Genomic DNA, 7,522 nt, shown 5'->3' with positions numbered 1-7,522 from the left:
TCTCCATGAATTCTGTACTCTAGTTGTCAGGAGCTCTCCATGCTCATTTCTTATTGTTGTGACTCCAGACTTCTTGGGCACCACTTGTACTGGACTTACCCATTCACTGTCTGAGATGGGGTAAATGATATCTGCTTCAAGTAGTCTGGTTACTTCTTTCTTGACAACTTCTAAAATGGTAGGATTCAATCTTCTTTGAGGTTGATGGACAGGCTTTGCTCCCTCTTCTAAGAATATTCTGTGTTCACAAACTTGGGGACTGATGCCTACTATATCCGCCAAGCTCTATCCAATTTCTTTCTTATATTTTCTCAGTACACTGAGCAGTTGCTCTTCTTGTTGAGAGGTGAGTTCCTTTGCAATGATAACTGGGAACTTCTATTTATCCTCAAGGTAAGCATACTTGAGGTGTGGAGGAAGAGGCTTTAATTCCAATTTCTGCTCATAGCTAGTTTTTGGATCATCCAGGGCTGGTGATAATGGTAAAGGGTCTTCATTATTTTCAGAGAGTTTCCCCACACTTGGACCTTGCTCCATGTGCTTCTCTTCCATTTCTTCTTGGTGAACTTCAGCTACAGTTTCATCAATAATGTCGCACTGGAAGATAGAATGATCTTCTGGAGGGTGCTTCATAGCTTCATTTAAACTGAATTTCACTGTTCTGCCATCTATCTCAAAGGAGTAAGTTCCTGAGAATGCATCCAGCTTGAACTTTGAAGTTTTCAGGAATGGTCTTCCAAGCAGGGTTGATGATGGTCTTTCTGAGTCATTAGGGGGCATTTCCAGGATATAGAAGTCAATAGGAAATGTGAGCTGGTGCGCAGAAATTGTGATTACACTTTGATTATGTAAAATTCATCGCTCTTTCTTTCCCTGGTAATGGCGCCAAAAATTGATGCCAATACCATGGTTCACAACTTCGCACAACTAACCAGCAAGTGCACTGGGTCGTTCAAGTAATACCATACGTGAGTAAGGTCGAATCCCACGGAGATTGTCAGTATGAAGCAAGCTATGGTCACCTTGTAAATCTCAGTCAGGCGGATATAAAATAGTAATGGGGTTTTCGAAAATAATTAATAAAATAGGGATAGAAATACTTATGTAAATCATTGGTGAGAATTTCAGATAAGCGAATAGAGATGCTTTCGTTCCTCTGAACCTCTGCTTTCCTGCTGCCTTCATCCAATCAGTCTTACTCCTTTCCATGGCTGGCTTTATGTGATACATCACCATTGTCAATGGCTACTTTCGGTCTTCTCTCGGGAAAATGATCCAAATGCCCTGTCACGGCACGGCTAATCGTCTGGAGGCATCACCCTTGTCAATGGTTTCATCTTATCCTCTCAGTGAAAATGGTCAACGCACCCTGTCACGGCACGGCTATTCATCTGTCGGTTCTCGATCATGCTGGAATAGGATTTACTATCCTTTTGCGTCTGTCACTAACGCCCAGCAATCGCGAGTTTGAAGCTCGTCATAGTCATTCAATCATTGAATCCTACTCGGAATACCACAGAAAAGGTTTAGACTTTCTAGATTCTCTTGAATGCTGCCATCATTCTAGCTTACACCACGAAGATTCTGATTAAGAGATCTAAGAGATACTCATTCAGTCGAAGGTAAAACGGAAGTGGTTTTCAGGCACGCGTTCATAGGGAATGATGATGATTGTCACGTTCATCACATTCAGATTGAAGTGCGAATGAATATCTTAGAAGCGAAATAAGATGAATTGAATAGAAAACAGTAGTACTTTGCATTAATCTTTGAGGAACAGCAGAGCTCCACACCTTAATCTATGGAGTGTCGAAACTCTACCGTTGAAAATACATAAGTGAAAGGTCCAGGCATGGCCGAATGGCCAGCCCCTCTGATCTAAGAACCAGGCATCCAAAGATATCTAATACAATAGTAAAAGGTCCTATTTATAATAAACTAGTCACTAGAGTTTACAGAAATAAGTAATTGATGCATAAATCCACTTCCGGGGCCCACTTGGTGTGTGCTTGGGCTGAGCATGAGTGTTGCACGTGTAGAGGTCCTTCTTGGAGTTGAACGCCAGCATTTATGCCAGTTTGGGCGTTCAACTCTGGTTTTGGACCCTTTTCTGGCGCTGGACGCCAGAATTGGGCAGAGAGCTGGCATTGAACGCCAGTTTGCGTCGTCTATTCTTGGCCAAAGTATGAACTATTATATATTGCTGGAAAGCCCTAGATGTCTACTTTCCAACGCAATTGTAAGCGCGCCATTTCGAGTTCTGTAGCTCCAGAAAATCCACTTTGAGTGCAGGGAGGTCAGAATCCAACAGCATCGGCAGTCCTTCTTCAACCTCTAAATCTGATTTTTGCTCAAGTCCCTCAATTTCAGTCAGAAAATACCTGAAATCACAGAAAAACACACAAACTCATAGTAAAGTCCAGAAATGTGAATTTAACATAAAAACTAATGAAAACATCCCTAAGAGTAACTAGATTCTACTAAAAACATACTAAAAATAATGCCAAAAAGCGTATAAATTATCCGCTCATCACAACACCAAACTTAAATTGTTGCTTGTCCCCAAGCAACTGAAAATCAAGTAGGATAAAAAGAAGAGAATATACTATAAATTCCAAACTATCAATGAAACATAGCTTCAATCATATGAGCGGGACTTATAGCTTTTTTCCTCTTGAATAGTTTTGGCATCTCACTTTACCCATTGAAGTTCAGAATGATTGGCTTCTATAGGAACTTAGAGTTTAGATAGTGCTATTGACTCTCCTAGTTCAGTATGATGATTCTTGAACACAGCTTCTTTATAAGTCTTGGCCGTGGCCCTAAGCACTTTGTTTTCCAGTATTACCACCGGATACATAAATGCCACAGACACATAATTGGGTGAACCTTTTCAGATTGTGACTCAGCTTTGCTAAAGTCCCCAATTAGAGGTGTCCAGGGTTCTTAAGCACACTCTTTTTTTGCTTTGGACCTTGACTTTAACCGCTCAGTCTCAAGTTTTCACTTGACACCTTCACGCCACAAGCACATGGTTAGGGACAGCTTGGTTTAGCCGCTTAGGCCAGGATTTTATTCCTTTAGGCCCTCCTATCCACTGATGCTCAAAGCCTTGGGATCCTTTTTATTTGCCCTTGCCTTTTGGTTTTAAGGGTTACTGGCTTTTTGCTCTTGCCTCTTGGTTTTAAGAGCTTTTGGCTTTTTCTGCTTGCTTTTTTTTTTCTTTCTAATTTTTTTCGCCTATATTTTTTTTTCTGCAAGCGTTGTTCTTTGCTGCTTTTTCTTGCTTCAAGAATCATTTTTATGATTTTTCAGATTATCAAATAACATGTCTCCTAGTCATCATTCTTTCAAGAGCCAACATATTTAACATTCTTAAACAACAACTTCAAAAGACATATGCACTGTTCAAGCATTCATTCAGAAAACAAGAAGCATTGTCACCACATCAATATAATTAAGCTAAGTTCAAGGATAAATTCAAAACTCATGTACTTCTTGTTCTTTTGAATTAAAAAATTTTTCATTTAAGAGAGGTGATGGATTCATAGGACATTCATATCTTTAAGGCATAGTTAGTAAATACTAATGATCATGTAATGAAGACACGAACATAGATAAGCACATAACATAGAAAACAAAAAACAGAAGAAATAAGAACAAGGAATGAATCCACCTTAGTGATGGTGGCGTTTCCTTCTTGAGGAACCAATGATGTCCTTGAGCTCTTCTATGTCTCTTCCTTGTCTTTGTTACTCCTCCCTCATAGCTTTTTGATCTTCTCTAATTTCATGAAGGATGATGGAGTGCTCTTGATGTTCCACCCTTAATTGTCCCATGTTGGAACTTAATTCTCCTAGGGAGGTGTTGATTTGCTCCCAATATTTATGTGGAGGGAAGTGCATCCCCTGAGGTATCTCAGGGATCTCTTGATTTGCAGCCACATGTTCTACCACTGAGCTATAGACCCTTGAGATGAATCTTTCCATCTCCCATGACTCGGAGGTGGAAGCCTTTGTCTTCCCTTTTCCTTTTCTGGAGGTTTCTCCGGTCTTAGGTGCCATTAATGGTAATGGAAAAACAAAAAGCTTATGCTTTTACCACACCAAACTTATAATGTTGCTCGCCCTCGAGCAAAAGAAGAAAGAATAGAAGAAGAAGAAGAAGATATGGAGGAGATGGGGGGATGTGTGTATGGATGTGAGTGGTGAATTGAAAACAGAAGGGATGGTCATGAATGGAGAAAGAGAGGGTGAGGTGGGTAGGGATCCTGTGAGGTTTCACAGATCCTGAGATGATCCTGTGGTGTCCACAGATCTTGAGGTGATCCTGTGGTGTCCACAGATCCGGAGGTGTCAAGGATTTACATCACTGCACCCATTAGGCATGTAAAATGCCCTTGCATACAACTCTGGGCGTTCAGTGCCAGGTTGATGCCCATTTTGGGCGTTCAACGCCCATTTGTTGGCCATTTCTGGTGTTGAACGCCAGAACCATGCTTGTTCTGGGCGTTCAGCGCCAGCTCTTCTCCAGGGTGTCATTCTGGCGTTCAGCGCCCAGATGATGCCCATTTTGGGCATTCAGTGCCCAGATACTGCCCATTTTGGGTGTTCAGGGCCAGAACCATGCTCTGTTCTGGCGTTGAACGCCAGGCAGGTGCTTCCTCCAGGGTATGATTTTTCTTCTACTGTTTTTGATTCCGTTTTCAATTTTTTTGTTTATTTTGTGACTCCACATGATCATTAACCTATAAAGACATATAACTAAGAAAAATATAGTTAGATATATAAAAATTGGGTTGCCTCCCAACAAGCGCTTCTTTAATGTCAATAGCTTGACAGTGGGCTCTCATGGAGCCTCACAGATGTTCAGAGCATTGTTGAGACTCTCCAACACCAAACTTAGAGTTTGGATATGGGAGTTCAACTCCAAACTTAGAGTTTGGTTGTGGCCTCCCAACACCAAACTTAGAGTTTGATTGTGGGGGCTTTGTTTGACTCTGCTTTGAGAGAGGCTTCTTCTGCTTCCTCTCCATGGATGCAGAGAGAGATCCTTGAGTTGTAAACACAAGGTTGTCCTCATTCAATTGAAGGATCAATTCTCCTCTGTCCACATCAATCACAGCTCTTGCTGTGGCTAGGAAAGGTCTTCCTAGGATGATGGATTCATCCTTTTCCTTCCCAATATCTAAGACTATGAAATCAGCAGGGATGTAAAGGCCTTCAACCTTTACTAACACGTCCTCTACTTGTCCATAAGCCTATTTTCTGGAATTATCTGCCATCTCTAATGAGATTTCAGTAGCTTGCACCCCATAGATTCCCAGTTTCTCTATTACAGAGAGGGGCATGAGGTTTATCCCTGAACCAAGGTCACACAGAGCCTTAAAGATCATGGTGCCTATAGTACAAGGTATTATGAACTTTCCAGGATCCTGTCTCTTCTGAGGCAATGTCAGTTGATCCAGATCACTTAGTTCATTGATGAACAAGGGAGGTTCATCTTCCCAAGTATCAATGCCAAATAATTTGGCATTTAGCTTCATGATTGCACCAAGGAACTTGGCAGCTTGCTCTTCAGTAACATCCTCATTCTCTTCAGAAGAGGAATACTCATCAGAGCTCATGAATGGCATAAGGAGGTTCAATGGAATCTCTATGGTCTCTAGATGAGCCTCAGAGTCCTTTGGTTCCTCAGAGGGAAGCTCCTTATTGATCACTGGACGTCCCAGGAGGTCTTCCTCCTTGGGATTCACGTCCTCTCCTTCCCTTACAGGTTCGGCCATGCTGCTTATGTCAATGGCCTTGCACTCTCCTTTTGGATTCTCTTCTGTATTGCTTGGGAGAGTACTAGGAGGGATTTCAGTGATCCTTTTACTCAGCTGGCCCACTTGTGCTTCCAAATTTCTAATGGAAGACCTTGTTTCATTCATGAAACTTACAGTGGCCTTGGACAGATCAGAGACTAAGTTTGCTAAGCTAGATGGATTCTGCTCAGAATTCTCTGTCTGTTGCTGAGTGGATGATGGAAAAGGCTTGCTATTGCTAAACCTGTTTCTTCCACCATTATTAAAGCCTTGTTGAGGCTTTTGATCCTTCCATGAGAAATTTGGATGATTTCCCCATGATGAGTCATAGGTGTTTCCATAAGGTTCACCTAAGTAATTCACCTCTGCTATTGCAGGGTTCTCAAGATCATAAGCTTTTTCTTCAGAAGATGCCTCTTGAGTACTGTTGGATGCAGCTTGCATTCCATTCAGACTCTGAGAAATCATATTGACTTGCTGAGTCAATATTTTGTTCTGAGCCAATATGGCATTCAGAGTATCAATATCAAGAACTCCCTTCTTCATAGGCCTCCCATTATTCACAGAATTCCTTTCAGAAGTGTACATGAACTGGTTATTTGCAACCATGTCAATGAGTTCTTGAGCTTCTGCAGGCGTTTTCTTTAGGTGAATGGATCCACCTGCAGAGGTATCCAATGACATCTTAGATAACTCAGACAGACCATCATAGAATATATCCAGGATGGTCCATTCTGAAAGCATGTCAGAAGGACACTTTTTGGTCAGTCCTTTGTATCTCTCCCAAGCTTCATAGAGGGATTCACCTTCTTTCTGTCTGAAGGTCTGAACGTCCACTCTAAGCTTGCTCAGCTTTTGAGGAGGAAAGAACTTGGCTAAGAAAGCCGTGACCAGCTTATCCCAAGAGTTCAGGCTATCTATGGGTTGAGAGTCCAACCACACTCTAGCTCTGTCTCTTACAGCAAAAGGGAAAAGCATGAGCCTGTAGACTTCAGGATCTACTCTATTAGTCTTAACAGTATCATAGATCTGCAAGAATTCAGTTAAGAACTGAAAACGATCTTCAGATGGAAGTCCATGAAACTTGCAGTTCTGCTGCATTAGAGAAACTAGCTGAGGTTTCAGCTCAAAGTTGTTTGCTCCAATGGCAGGAATGGAGATGCTTCTTCCATGTAAATTGGAATTAGGTGCAGTAAAGTCACCAAGCATTCTCCTTGCATTATTATTATTTTCGGCTGCCATCTCCTCTTCCTGTTCGAAAATTTCTGAAAGGTTCTCTCTGGATTGTTGTAATTTAGCTTCTCTTAATTTCCTCTTCAAAGTCCTTTCAGGTTCTGGATCTGCTTCAACAAGAATGTTCTTGTCCTTGCTCCTGCTCATATGAAAAAGAGAGAACAGAAAAATAATAATAATAGGGGTCCTTTTTACCACAATATAGAGGTCCCAGTGTGAGTTAGAAGAAAAGAGGAAGAAGAAATTCGAACACAGATGGAAGAGAGGGTTCGAATTTGGTGAGTGAGGAAGAGATGTTAGTAGATGAATAAATAAATAGAATGAGATGAGAGAGAGGGGAATTTTCGAAAATAATTTTTTGAAAAAGAGTTAGTGATTTTTGAAAATAGTTTTTGAAAAAGGTTAGTAATTTTCGAAAATTAATTTTGAAAAGGGTTAATAGTTTTTTGAAAATTCAAATAAAAAATAAAATAATTAGTTTAA

General features: G+C 41.0%; 1 non-coding gene across 1 annotated transcript; it reads left to right on the top strand.

The window, feature by feature from the left end:
• The first annotated feature begins 6,544 nt into the window (after nucleotides 1-6,544).
• Nucleotides 6,545-6,652, top strand: LOC148552848 (small nucleolar RNA R71). The gene has a single exon (XR_015892825.1). It is a non-coding gene; the product is annotated as a small nucleolar RNA R71 (small nucleolar RNA).
• The last annotated feature ends 870 nt before the right edge of the window (nucleotides 6,653-7,522 follow it).

Source organism: Arachis ipaensis, chromosome B7, assembly GCF_059453495.1.
Source record: "Arachis ipaensis isolate K30076 ecotype BB chromosome B7, ASM5945349v1, whole genome shotgun sequence".
NCBI lineage: Eukaryota > Viridiplantae > Streptophyta > Magnoliopsida > Fabales > Fabaceae > Arachis > Arachis ipaensis.
The sequence above is the reverse complement of the archived record's forward strand: the minus strand, read 5'-3'. Positions and strand labels throughout refer to the sequence as shown.